The sequence below is a fragment of the Cryptomeria japonica genome, chromosome 10 (genome assembly GCF_030272615.1).
Source record: "Cryptomeria japonica chromosome 10, Sugi_1.0, whole genome shotgun sequence".
Lineage (NCBI taxonomy): Eukaryota > Viridiplantae > Streptophyta > Pinopsida > Cupressales > Cupressaceae > Cryptomeria > Cryptomeria japonica.
In genome coordinates, this window is record NC_081414.1 from 320,362,893 (window position 1) to 320,378,755 (window position 15,863).

The window sequence follows — 15,863 nt, forward strand, 5'->3', positions numbered from 1 at the left end:
ACATCTTGAGCTGTAGGGACCCTTTATCTCATGGTTTGAGGTGGATTATTGGAAATGGTAGGAACATTCTCTTCTGGGAAGATTGTTGGTTAGGGGAGAGGCCCCTTGCTTCTTCCCCCTCCCTAAGATGGTTACAGGATGCCACTAAAGGCTTCTTTGGTGAAAGGGTCAGTGACTACTTCAACAATTGCACTTGGAGGGCCTTGGAGGACTGTTGTGTTGACTTCCCCTTCCTCCTTCCTGTTGCTAGAGATCTCTAGAAGCTTTTGGCTGGTATTTTCCTCCCCTTGTTCCCTAAGGATGACAAACTTATTTTGAAGTGGGATCCCTTTGGAGACTTTCTATCAAGACTACCTACACTAGTTTACTCAGGGAACCCATTGTCTCCTCTATATGGAAAGAGGTCTAGAATCCCCAACTCCTCCCCAAGGTCAATTTCTTCTGGTGGACTGCCCTCCTCAACAAAATTTTGACACAAGACAACTTGGTCAAGAGGGGATTTCATTTCCCTAATAGATGCATCCTCTGCAAAGATGATGAAGAAAGTCTAGCCCATCTCTTCCTCCATTGTTCCTTCACTCGGGAGCTTTGGGGGATGGTCTATAGTAAACTTAATATCAATTGGGTAATGAATATCAATTTGGTAAATCTATATCAGGAGTTTCACGGCCCCTCTTCCAACCCCCTTATCCAATAGTAGTGGAAGCATATCCCCCCCCATGTAAGCTGGTGTATCTAGAAGGAATGAAATGACAGGATATTCAGAGACAAAGAGATCTCTGTGGAAACGGTGTTTGCTTGATTCCTCAATCTTATTCTTGAGAACATCTCTATTTCTAAAACCCAAATGGTGTCCAAGCCCCCCTCTATCTGAGACCAAGGAATTGCCAGATGCTGGAACATCCCCCCCTCATTCTCTCTTGTTGACTCCTCTAAGAGACTGTTAGGGTTCCCACAGATACTGAGAGGGGGGGGTGAATCAGTATCTGACCGGTAATGAAATTTTCTTAAAATTGAATATGCAGAACATAAAGTAACAGTATACCGGTATGCAAGAATTAATGTAAATAACAGAATCAAAAACATCCACATGAAAAGAACACCATAACACAAGATGTTTAACGAGGAAACTCGATGTGGGAAAAACCTCGATGGGATTTGTGACCCACAATATTCACTTACTGGCCAATAAGAGAATATTACCTACAATAGGGGCCTACACATGCAGGAAGGCCAACTGCCTAGAGCTCACTGCTCAATAAGAAGTCACACTGACTTACAATGAGGATTATGCAAATCCAATATTCTGTACTGCTTTACAATATCATCTTCAATGCCAGATTCAATACCGGTTCTCGCTCTGTTCTTTACATATACCCTTGACCTACAATTCACACATTAGGTCTGCCTTATAATTTATTTATACTTCCTATCCATATCATATAAATGTCTACAATGATCTCTTTTATATACAAGAGTCATTTTACAATTTGCCAAGTCGGCTTACAATAATAAACAAAATATTACATATCAAAAATCTTGTCAGCCTCTGTGCCGGTATACATATTTCCTTCTATGTCGGTGCTGATGTAGATTGATCTTGTTGATGTCGGTGCACTATCTTGTTTGAATAATGCTTTTCCGGTATAATGTATTGCCAGTGCCATAGGATTGCAAGGTTGCTTGTGTAATTCTTTTTTCCGGTATAATGTCTTGTCGGTGCCATAGGATTGCAAGGTTGCCTGTGTAATGCTTTTGCCAGTATAATGTCTTGTTGGTGCCATAGGATTGCAAGGTTGCCTATGTAATGCTTTTGCCGGTATAATGTCTTGCCGGTGCCATAGGATTGCAAGGTTGCCATCAATAACAAAACCTTCAATCACACACAATGTCTCATTGGAGTGTCCATATGCCAACAATCTCCCCCTTTGGCATTGATGGCAACACTCATGAGAAATTTCAAAAAGATATCCAAAAATGTGAGAGCTCCCCCTGAGCATGTGATCCCTGTGCTTTGAATTTTCTCATCCTACTACTCCCCCTTTGGCATCAATGACAAAGGTTAGTAGATTTTGTAGTTGTACCAATCCATAACCTCAACCTTGTAGTTGGGTGGTTATTATCTGAAGAATATCTCCCAAAATTAAGTTCATTGCATCCATAAACTTCTTGCTACCTTTTATTGCTATCTCAGTTCTGTATACTGTACCGGTGAGATGCTGCAAGTGCTCTGCCAGTGTTTTGCTTCCCTGTGTTAGTGCCTTCGAGATTTCCTTCCGCAGAGATGCTAAATAGTCCAATCTTGGACTTAGTTTAGATCTCAAGAATTTTGCCTTGTTTATTATTTTCTCTTTCTCTCTTTCTAATTTGAGCAATTCTTCCTCAAAATTTGTTATCTTTTCCTCAAAAACTGATAATGCATCGGGTGAGTTAACAAAATTATCTGCAAGTTTATTTATCTTTTCCTGTACCTTGCTCATCTCTTTGTCTACATCTATGGTCAAAAAGTTTATCTTACAGGTGTCTTTGTACAAAGTTTTGTGCTCTTTCAATAAATTGCACAATTTCGGTAGAAGTGTGTCAAATTCCCTGTTACACTTCTTTATTCCTTCCTCAAAGAATTTATGTTTCTCTTTTTCTACACTTTCCTTTACAGATTCTACCTTTGTTTGTTCAAAATTTCCAGAAATATATTTACAAATTGTATCCAACTAGCCTAAAGAATCTTTGTTGGTTATATTACAATTTGGAGCTATTGATTTCAAAACAGGAATTGAATCATCTATCGCTTTATAAGCTTGTGAGCTATAATAAGTTATTTTCTTGATAGATTCAAGCAATACCTCTATTACATTTGATGGTGATCCAACAAACTGAGTGCTGGTGGAAGTGACCATGCTAGTAGTGACCTTTGGTAGGTCTGTTTGTGTCTCCATCTCTTTAAGCATTGGTTTTCCTGCATCATTTCTTACCGGTGCCATCTGTTCTGGAGCCTTTAGCTCTGTTGGTTTCTCTATTTGTGTTCCAGATTCCATCTTTTTCTCTGAATCTGCTGCCGGTTTCTCTTTGTTTCCTGATTTATCTGTTGTATCCTTATCTACCATCATGTTGATTTTCTAAGTATCAACATTTACAGTATATAGGACTTCAAGATTAGGATTATTATCCTCTATGTCCATACTCTCAGCTGTCGGTTGATCTTCTGCAGTTGTTGTTTTTACTGGTGGAGTATTTAAAGGAGGTGGGGGTAAGTTGTCTCTAATCTTGATACTTGGTGGTCCACCAAATTTACCTTTCCCTTTGTCCTTCTAATATACCAGAATGGGCTTGGGATTCCTATATTCTTCTTGTTTTTCCTTTTCAACCAAGAATGTATCCCAACCATCTTCTGTTTCCTTTGAAACTTCAGTAACTCTACCTGCCATTAGTGATATTTGCCGGTGTGTAGTGGAAAAAACTATCCGGTTGGCCTGAGCTATCAGATCATCAATTTCCTTAGGAGAGTTGACCGAGTATACTGCAAGTAATTTTTCTATTTTTATTTTCTTATCCAACTCAATTATTCCTTTCCTTCTGGCCTCAAGTCTTTTATATAGTTCATTAGGAATTTCATTTAAGACTTGCAACAAAAAATTTTTATACATGTCCATGTGTAATATGACACTCTCTTCAACTTGTCCTTTCTCATCATCTGATAGGGTGTCATAGATTTTCCCTATGTTTTTCAATTTACCTTCCTCTGTGATCTCATTCAGTAATATGTCAAGAGGAGCCAAGTCAGTGTTTGTCTTCTTCTTCTTTTTGGGGGTCAGCTTCTTCTTAGGTGTGACTTTCCTGACCGGAGATCTTACGGCTTGTTGCTTTTGTCTTGTCCTTCTAGGTGAAGGAGTGGTTACCGGTGAGGGGTCTCTTTTCTTGACAACTCTTTTGAAAGTTGCTAGCATATCTCCTTCTGAGGAAGTGCATACCTATGATAGATGAGTTTCAGGTTGTTGGGCTACCAACTCATCTTCAGTTATGTCGGTTTTCTTTAATACATCTTCTTTTATGGCTTTTGCTTGTCTGGTTCCTTTTCTCACAAATGCCTCAACCATTTTCACTCTCTTCTTAGATTGTATTTGACTTTCAATGGTCTTAGCACTACCAAATACTTCTTCCTTTGGTTCATTGGGGGCTTCCAGAAGTGCTTTGGCATAAGTTTCCACTATGTGGTCATCTGTTTCATACCCCATCTCTGTTACCCAGATTTCATCCTTTTTGATTACAAAGCATATATCATCCTTATATTTGTTGACAATTTCCTATGATAGTCTAATCCTCTTATTCACTCTGACCTTTAGTGCTTGGAAATACTCATTGATATTCTTTTCTCTATTTTCACCCATGTTGTTGAATAAGTCAGATAATTGTTTTCCTATCGGTATGTCAAATCCAAAATCCTTGTTGCCTATACCAAGAGCCTGTTTGGTTATATGTAGCATTAAGCATACAAGTAAATTTCCAAATCTAAAGGTTCCTTTCTTATCCTTCTTGATTTTTGCTAAATTGTCAATTAACTCATCATTTAACCATTCACAAATATCAATTTTCACATTGTCCTTAACCATGTCATAAGCAATCTTTATGCATAAACTGGAAAATGAGTTAATCCTATTAGCATGAGTTGCTTTATAACCTAAAATCATGCTAACAAATCTAACATTTGTATCGGTCACATCATTAACCCTCAATGAACTCTTGTCAGATGTTGCACCAATTAAGTTTGTTACCAAGTCATTGGAGACTTTCTTGGTTTTGTCAGGTCTGTTACCGGTGGAAGGTAACCCTGTTACTGCTTTCATAGCTTCCTTTGTAATTTTATGCACTGAGTCAAGCCAAAAGAATGAACCATGTACCTTGCTTAAAACTATCCTAACCACTTCCTTGGGAAATTCAGGAATGCAGAGGATTTCAGTGAATCCTAGGGTTTCAACAATTTTATGTTCAGGTTTCACATTTCTAGAGTTGTCACATATAACAGATTTATACATGTTTTTGATTTCTTCATCACCTAATTCCTCTATGTTGCAATGAATATACATTCTAGGGTATTCTGCATAAACAACACCTTTTGAAATTTTTGAAAAAGCACCTGTGTTGTCATCTTTCTTAGCTACCTCGGGAACTAGCTAAAACACAGGCCTAGGTCATTTTATAACTTCGACTACTGTAGGGTTTGCTATGAATTCAGGTGTAGAGGAAGATGCCATGATGATAAATACCTTTTTTTGCCTTTGGATGGATTGATTGCTGAAGTGCTTTGCCTCTTTGCTCGGAATGCCTTAGCTCAGAAATCTTCGCGCTCTTTGAAAGTTTGAATTCACGGTGAAATGAAATGGAGCCAAAAACCTTATTTTATAAAGTCTTTTCTGCTACCTACCACATTAATTGCTTGCCAGTAATGTATTAGCTTAACCTTATTTGCCGGTAATGAATGATTTTCAACTTCTTTTCTCTAACCGAGGGAATAATAGCACATGTGTCATTTGATTGCCAAACCCTCAAGATAATTTTCTTCAATTTGATGAAGAACATCCTGCCGGTGGAGCATCATATTGTCCTACCAGTGGAGCATTTATTGGTTCTACCAATGGAGGAGTATCCCCAATATTTAGATCACCTTTTCTAATCCATTGCTTTATGAATTCTTGCTTAACTTCTTCAACCTTTTCTTTACCTTTCAAACTAGTGCTTTTGTTATCTACCGGTGTACCTTTACTTCTACAATATTTAGCAATATGACCAATCTTGTTGCATGCATAACAAGTGACATTATTTTTCTAAATAGCTTTCCCATAACCTATGCCGGTTTGTGTTCTGCATTTATTTGATAAATGACCAAATCTTCCACAAACATAACATCTTACATTCATTCTGTAATTTTCAGAGTTATGACCAATTTTGTTGCATTTGGTGCATTGACCGGTGGGAGGATTGATGTTTTGATAATTCCTAGATCTAAATTCATTTGCCCTATGACCATATTTATTGCAGTTAAAGCATTTTCCATTGAATTTGTAAGTATTATAAGGTCTTACCGATTTGCTATGATCCTGGGTATTTGCAGTACTGGAGCTTTCTCCAACTTCAAATCCAATTCCAGAAGTGTCACCTTTGGGTTTTTGATTCTTCAATAAGGTACCAAGTTCTTCTGAGCTTTTCTTGAATTTTTCTTTATGTTGATTTGCAGTTTCCAATTCCCTTTCCAAGATTTCTTTTTGTCTCATTAGTTCATTTGAGTCATTCTGAGTATGCATCAGATCTATCTTCAACATGTCATTTTCATAGCTAAGTCTTGTGTTCTCATTTGCTACATCACTTATTCTTCTGGTCAACTCTTCTTCATTCTTCTTTCTGTCCTCAATCTCTTTGCAAAATCTCATAGTCATATCCTGCATTTCATTTTTTGTTGTCATGATCTCTTGTTTCAATTTGCTTATCATATCATTTAGTGATTCCTTTTCATCATTCTCATTTTGCAATTTTTCACAAAGTTCTCTTATCTTATTTCTTGTAACAGTAAGATTTTCTTGAAGTGCCTGAATAATGTCCTGAGCTGCTTTTAAATCATCTTCTAATTTGATATTTTTCAACTTCTCTGCATCATAGTCAGTAAGAGCTCCTTCAAGTTGCTTCATCAGATTTTCCATCTTTACTGGTGTCAAGATCTTCCTCAAGCTGTTAGGCTTCTAAAAATAGAGGACCAGGCTCTGATACCAATTGTTAGGGTTCCCATAGATACTGAGAGGGAGGGGTGAATCAGTATCTGACCGGTAATGAAATTTTCTTAAAACTAAATATGTAGAACATAAAGTAACAGTATACCGGTATGCAAGAATTAATGTAAATAACAGAATCAAAAACATCCACATGAAAAGAACACCATAACACAAGATGTTCAATGAGGAAACCCAGTGTGGGAAAAACCTCGGTGGGATTTGTGACCCACAATATTCACTTACTGGCCAATAAGAGAATATTACTTACAATAGGGGCCTACACATGCAGGAAGGCCAACTGCCTAGAGCTCACTGCTCAATAAGTAGTCACACTGACTTACAATGAGGATTATGCAAATCCAATATTCTGTACTGCTTTACAATAGCATCTTCAATGCCAGATTCAGTACCGGTTCTTGATCTGTTCTTTACATATACCCTTGACCTACAATTCGCACATTAGGTCTGCCTTATAATTTATTTATACTTCCTATCCATATCATATAAATGTCTACAATGATCTCTTTTATATACAAGAGTCATTTTACAATTTGCCAAGTTGGCTTACATTAATAAACAAAATATTACATATCAAAAATCCTATCGGCCTCTGTGCTAGTATACATATTTCCTTTTGTGCCGATGCTGGTGTAGATTGATCTTGCTGATGCTGGTGCACTGTCTTGTTTGAATAATGCTTTGCCGGTATAATGTCTTGCCGGTGCCATAGGATTGCAAGGTTGCCATCAATGACAAAACCTTCAATCACACACAATGTCTCATTGGAGTGTCCATATGCCAACAGAGACTTCTAAGACAAAGCATGATTTGGTTCCCCCCTAGCTACAAATTTTAAACTCAATTTTGATGGGGCTGCCAGGGGGGCTCTAGTTGCTGGTGGTGGGGTGATCAAATCCCATCTGGGGGCCTCATTGCTGCTTATGCAGAAAACTTGAATGGTCATTCCTCTAATCAGGCTGAAGCGATGACCTTAGCTTGGGGAATTGACATTCCCTCTCCATGGGAATAAGAATTATGGACATTGAGGGGGACTCCATGCTCATCATTAATGTTGTCAAAGGGTGGAATAAGCTTAATTGGACAATTGAGGGAACCATCAGGGACACCTTGAGGCTCATCTCTGGGCTTGACTCATTCAAAGTTATGCATATCTACAGGGAAGGCAACCACATGGGCGATGCCATGGTAGCCATTGGCCTAAACCTCTCAGGGCTAATATGTTGGAGGAGTTACAAATCTCTCCCAGAACATGTTAACTTCCTCCTCTAGGAAGAGAAATCTAGAATCCCCACTAATGATTGAGTGGCTTCTAAATGCTTCTCTCCCCTCCTCTTTTCCCTCAAGACTATCTGGAGGTGGTGGTTTCATAATTCAAATAATGGGAATATTCCTCAGATCCCTTCTGATCAGGTGGTGACTCATTCGGCCAGGCTGGAGATGACACACACATTGTTGTGTTGGCATTTCACCTAGGCTTGCAAAGCCATGATGAAGTATGACTAGATTGGAAATGTGCTAGCTGTCACTGGTATTTGCTGGCTCTTAATGCCTCGTAACCAACAAATCATTACTAAAAGTGACTTCTTATTTTCCCATGTGCCCAACTTCATTTCTCATTTATTGACGTTGGGCTCACACATTCCCCATTTTATCTTCCTGGCTTGCTTCTCAAAGAGTCTCTACAACTTCCTTTGTTTCATGACTAAGGAAGCTTTGTTGGCGGAGGAAATGGGGGGCGACAAAGTGAGATATGAACTGGACAATCTGGATGATTTTTAAAATGACCCTCTCGTCTGGAATTTATGTGTTGAAGGTGGAATTGCTGATTTTATGGATTGCCTGAAGGGTCATGATGAGCATCTCTCGGCTGCTTTCGCCTTCTCTTGGTCTGGGAGTTGGGTCTCAATTGGAAAAATTGCCTTTGATGTCTTTGAGGAGACAATTGCCCAAGCTACGAAGATGATCCTGGATGGCTATCGCTGGAAGTGTACCAGTCATGTTGCAAACAGTGATGGTTTGAAATGGTTTTTCTGTAGCCACGAGGAACCTGTCAAGTTGCAAGGTGGGTTTGCTTGGGAGGAGCTCAAGAACCCATGGAACATGATCTACCTCATGATCATGAAATACTTCACTCTCAAAGGAAGGTATAAGGTATTCTACTACTACCATTTGCCCCTCTTGAATCACTTCCACAATAATGATTTGTTTTGTCTGTCATTTTATATACTGCACAACTTAGAGAGCTCTATTAAGGACACTATGGACCCTAAGCATCGGGATAAGACTCCTTTCCTCCTCCACCAGGGTCTTATATATAGGTTGTATAAATTCTGTGAGGCTCTCTTCCCCCCTAGGAATCTTTCGCTCTCTCAGCCCCCAACGCCAACTCCCTAGTAGCTCGCAGCCCTGTCTTTGGCTTTCCCTAGATTCTTCCAATATCCTTAGGAGGGCTTTGCCAAAGCCACCATGTCCTTGCTTGCCTATGCCTCGATTGTTTCTCTTTCAGCAGTATCCCCTAGCTTAACTCTACCTGCCTCCCCTAGTGCTTCTCGCTCCTTGTCCAAGGGCAAAAGCAAAACCCCCGCTAAACGCAAATGCATTGTCTATGATGACAATTATTCCTCTGAGGATGTTGAGAATGACAACCCTTCCCTAGATTTAGAGGTTAAAAGGAGATCCTCTAGACTTGCTTCTAAAGGCCACAGGAAGAAGACCCTAGTTATTGAGAATCTGGACTTTGAGGAGGACCCCATTGGGGACAAGAAGGAGGAGGGCCCTAAAACTATGGGGGGCCCTGATGGGGATGCCGATAATGTTAATATGACTAGGGAACCCATAGTCTTGACCACTGTTGGTGTTGTTGACATGACTACCCCTGAAAGGAAAACCGAGGAACTCATTGATGATAAAGATACGACCCCTATGAACATAGACACTAAGGGTCTTATGGGTGTGAAAATCCCTGACAACAATGATCTGGATCCTGGAAATTTGGAGATGGATTTAAACTTGGCTGAACAGGTGATGCATTCTATCCCTCTGATGGACCTAGTTAAGGATACTGATAACTCCATTGTCGGTGGCAAGCCCAAAGAGACTACTGAAACTATTGATGACTTGGCTGCTAAGAACCCCCAGGAGGCCCCTATTCTATAGCAAATGGAAAATTTGATCACATATGTGTTGGACATCATGTAGAGAATTGAAAACCTCAGCCCTGTTCTTGATCTAGAGTCTATCAAGGAGGAGGTTAAACAACTCAAGAATAAGATGGAGACTTGGGAAGCCCAAATGGTGGGCCTGAACAAATTCCATATGCAGGTGTTACATAGCTCCACACTCACCTTCTCTCTATTGAGGGAACACTATGTTGACACTGAGGAGGATAAAGAGGAGGCTAGGGACCTCTACAAATTCTCATCTAACGAATGGAGTACTACTGTGGAGGCCACTAGGGTGCGCAAGGCACCCCTGTAGTTTGTTTTATTTTGTTGTTGTTGTTTTTTATTGTTAAAAAGACTTGGTTCCTTTTTGATGGTTGGTGTTGTTTCTGTGCTATGATTATTGATAGTTCTTCTATGTAAAGGGTCAATGTCATGGTTCTCACTACTTTTTTAATCAAAAACATTTGATTAAAAACACAACTTTTCATTACACAATTGTTTTTCAATAGATTGTTTGCATTTTTGCAACATTGAGAAGGTAGATTAGGAGGATCAAACCAATAGAAATCACATTAAAATCCATTTTGATTTGCAGATTTTGTGTTTTTGATCAAGTGTTGTTTTATATGGAGAATAAATGACTCCCAATCAAGTTACTTGCATCTTGACAATTAATTAGTATTTGTACTTATGGATTATGAATTATACATTAATTTGGTTGTGATAATACTGATAGTATGGTAGTATCCTAAGTTTATATATATAATTGGAGATATATATGATTTCTTAAATGAAATATAAATTCTTTGTTCTTCTAAAATTATTAGAAACAAAATTATGAAAATTATAGATGCTTATAAATTGATGAAACTTATACAACTAGAGATAGAAAGAAAATTGAATTTTAAATTATATTTCATCAAGAAACCTTGTTGTGACTAATAAATGTATAGCCTATTTATTACTAATAAAAATAAATATTATTTTCTTAATCTTGACTAGATTTATACTTCCATTAATAAATAAATTACATATAATTATAAATGATATCATGAAACGTCTTTCATAGACACTTATACATAAATAGTGTCCATATTGACTAATCTTCTTAATGGCTCAATAATTTAGACCTTGAAATCATACCTTGGGGATTGGACATCCAACCAAGTAATTATCTTCTACCATGAAGATTCACTTAATTGTCAACCCGGGGCATGTGCTTGAAATGGGTCTGCAAGGTATATGCACTAGAAAGACTAAACAACCACTTTTCCTATTGCTGGAATTAGAATGCTATAAATAAATAATTAAAATACTTGTAAAGAAAACTAACTACCTTCTAGGAATTAACTAAGGAAAACTGAATTTATCCATGATCAACAAACAAGATTCTACCTGGTTCATAGTGGTTGCAGGAATAGTCACAGGAAATGTTCCAGTGGCTGCAAGAGTAGTCCGTGATCAAAATAATACAAGTACAAAACATAAAATAACTGATAAAATAAAATAGAGGAGCAATCACTAAGTGGCCCCCCTTAGCAAGCATCTAGATATCTGAAAACACCTGAAGCTTGAAACACCATTTTTATTGATTTCAAAATACTTGACAACATAACAATTTGCTAAGAGTCTGTTTCTTTTTAATTCAGAACTGTATTACTATAACTGAAACTATATTTTTTCTCTCTACCACCACAAGAGAAGGTGGGAGGTTTATTTAAAGCATAAAATCTAACTAACGAGCATGCTACTCCCACATCTTAAGGAGGATGCATTTATTGAGCAAGGAGAAAGAAAAATGCAAGATGTCAGATGATAAGAACCAATCAAAGCCCATTAGAACAACATAGAGAATCTAGCATCATTTCAATCCTAAATATACTCCAACAAAGGGAACCATTAAGTCTTCAACAAGTCATAACTAACCACTTCCAACTACCAGCTGACTTCTTCAACAATGATCCTTGTTGTCCCCTCCTTGGCCAACGTTTCCATCATCTTTATTGCTTAGCATCCTGGACCGGTTCAACATCCTTCTTCAATCCTGCATGAAGTTGTTAACATTCATAAATATAGGATTAATTATTCCTATCAGAATAACATTCAAAATCTACATGCGTTATTGGCATGGATATTCCTCATAACACATTTATCTATCATATTACATAAAAAAGGAACATATATTAGATAAGTTTATGCCATATGAGCATATTACCAAGACATATAAAATGATATCACTTTTAAAAAGGTTTTTAAACTCAAAGACATAAACAAACTCCTAATATCCTAGAAAAGACACATGCACATAGACAAAATAGAGCCATTATTTTTGGCTCATCATTTCCCCCAACTTAAAGTGTTGTTGGTCCTCCAGAAGATGAAGATGGTGCATTTCTTCCCTTTGCCTGAGTTCTTTAATTAATAACATGAGTCTGTCATGAGACCCTTGTAGCAATGTTCCAATAAAATCCTTTGTTCTTTTCAAGCCTGTCCCACCTAGCCTTTTTTGTTGTCTCATCAAATGAATTGGTATACCTATTACAATCTGGTATTGGCCACAAAAGGATAAGTGGTTGGAAGAGTAAATGAATCCAATTATTCATTCTTGTTCGTCCCAACTAGAGGTACCATGTGTTGGAATCCAAGAACACTATGAAGGGGGGGTGAGTTGGTGTTCTACCAGTTATAATATTTTTAGCCTTATTAACAAAACCTTATTAACCGGTATGCGTAAAAGAAAGTACCAACAAGTAATATTAATGCAACCACATGAATCAACACCATAACACAATTATTTATACATGGAAACCCTCAGAGACAAAAAACCATGATGGGATTGTAGACCCACAATATCTATCCACTGGCCAAATGAATAAATATTACAAGAGAGGTATGCACATGCAAGAAGGTACACTACCTAGAGCACACTACTCATCATAAAAGGAGCCTCACTGACTACAAATCCAAAGTATTGGATTACTAACAAAAACTAAACTTAGAATGTGCATCTGCTATGTTGGATGAGTTCCGGTTTAAGCATTGTCTGTACCGGTTTATACTATAACCTCCCTTACCGGTAACTTAGATTGCTTCCCAAACCTCTAGACAAATAAATAATATCAATTATAGATATTTACATTCACATTCTATCGATCAAGATATTGCTCGCATAACATCACATTACCTATCATATCTCTTATTTGTCATATCTACAAAATGACCTAACTTAGACTGACTTATATACCCATTTACATGAATAAACACAAATGCCTTATGTCGGCTTACAATCATATTTCAAAAGATAAGACACATATCAGCCCAAACAAAATATAAACATAAAACTATATGACTGGTGCCGCATCCACACTTGCCAGATCAATCTCCTATGTCGGCCTTAGAGTACCGGTTCCAAGTTTGCTGGTTACATGCCTACCGGTGAAGTGAATGTCGGTTGCCTTGATTGTCAGATCTCCCATGAAGTGTGTTTCCATCAATGATAACTCCTATAACCTGGATGAGTTTCAATTTCCAACAATCTCCCCCTTTGGCGTTGATGGAAACACTCATGTGAAAATAGATCATTGAAGTGTTGTACCGGTTCTTGTCCAAAAAATGATCTCCCAAAACTGGTCTCAGAAGGTTGATCCCCTTGAGCTATACATTACGTCTTATGTCCCTTAACATTTTTCACATCCACCTCTCCCCATTTGACAGCAATGCCAAAGGCTGGGGCAAAAAAATAAGAAAGGAATAAAATTTTGAACAAATCAAAATTGTGATTACCAGATCTAGATGTACTTGAAAATATCTGGATAAGAACCCTTAAAAAATGCCAAATAATTATCTCAGCTGGATTTTAAAGTTCCCAAAATTGATACAAACCCGTTAAGAATGTAAGCATGCAAATCTTCTTCTGTTAGGGTTGTCGGTGTGGGAATATTCATCTATTCCATACATTCTTGCTTATGAAGTAACAAAGTATTAAGCTAGGGACTGACCAAACCTCTCAATTCTCTGGCCCGCTGGATTAACTTGTCCTTTTCCTTCTCTAGGGCTGAAATTTATGACTCTAAAAGAAAAATTTGACCATCAACAAAGCTAGTCAATGACTCAGTACCATCAAAAGTGACTACAAGTTGTTCCAGCTTGTCCTCATCCTCCTTAACTTTATTATCTAGGTCTTTTGTTAGTTTGGTTGTGTTAGTGCAAGACCGGTATATGCGACTACATTGATGAAGAGCTTCATAAATCCTTGTCATCTCTTCTGTTAGCTTATCTTTGTCGGATGTGATCATATTATCACAGGTGACCTTCCTAGCTACATTATACCTTTCCACCAACTACTGGTTTGACACTTGTTGAAGAGTTTTATACTCTTTTGCAATGTGCCCAGTCAAACCTTTCATCTTACCGGATGTACTTGCAACCTGATCTATCTTGCATTTTGGTGCAAGCTACTACAAAATTAGAATAGCTTGCTCAATAACCTGCTTATCCTTTGATCCTTCCTTCCTTAATTTTTGAGCTGCAACAAACATCAATTCAAAACTGCTCAGTTGTTCAATATTCTTATTCTCAATATGACCAAAAGCTTCTTGACTGGATAAGTCAAGTGCCAACAATGAGGGACCAACAGTCGGTGAAGGTGTTGGTACCCTGAATTTAGTCTATTAAACCTGAGCTTTCTCCTCTGCCTTCTGTTCAACTGCATCCTGTACCTTCTCCTCAACACCGATGGCTTCAACACTTGGTGCAGTTATTTCTGTTGCCTCTACCTCATGAATTTCAATTGTTTCAACATCAGCTACCAGAGGTAAATTGTCTACTAGTTTATTGATCTCAACATCTTCTACATGTGTTTCTGCCAGAGGAATGTCCTTAGTTATTTTCTGTTCCAAAATTAGTGGATCTCCACCTAGTATACCTTTACCCTTAGCATCAACTAAGATGTTTTAATGTCAGACTTAGGAGGTATATTCAGTGATGTAAAGAAACCTGGTTTATCAACAAAGAACTTAACCCAAGCCTCATGAGTTTCCTTGACAATTTCATTTACTCTACCCACCATAAGACTTACATGTCAGTGTCTAGTCTAGAAAATTGTTTTATTAGAAAAATCTAGACACTGTTGCATCTCTTCTTTAGTTATAGCACCACAAATAGTCAACAATTCCTAAACCTTTGTATGTTTTTCTTCCTCAATAGCAGACAATCTCCTAGCATCAAACTTATTATACAAATCTGTTAGTATTTGCTTGTCAATCTCAAGTAAAGCTTTCTTATATATGTCTAAGTATAACAAGACTACTTCTTCTATCTCCTTTTTCTCTTTATCATCCATATCAACATAATAATGTTGTATATTGCTCAAAATACCATCCTTTGTAATTTGATCAATTAATTCAGCAACAAAAAGAGGACCAATAACCTTAACACTTTTTCCAGATTCAAGAGCTTTATCTAGATCTGATTTCTTCTTCTTACTGGGGGTGGGAGTAGACTCCTTGACCTATTTTCTTTTCTCGATAGCCTTCCTCTCCTTCAAAATTTTCTTCTGAGCTATCGGAGGAGTGACTTTGGTTTTCTGCAGCTTCTTCCTCTGAATTCTCATATAGATCTTAGGAATCTTCAAGGGTTCATCCTCAGTCTCAGAACCAAATTCAACCGGGGAAATGAATGTCTTTGGTTTCTTCCTCTTCATTACACCTTTATCAGTTCCTTCTTCTAGAGAAGCATGTACAGTTGTCAAAGGAGATGTCTCTACTAAACCAATTATTTGTTTGATCTGAGAGGACATCTTCTGGACAACCTGTCCAACCTTCTTTATTTATCCTTCCCTTTTCTTCTTGCTGAAACCTATCTTCACTCCAGATTCCTTCTGCTTTGTAGTTCTAAAAGTTTTCTCCTTCTCATCAACCGA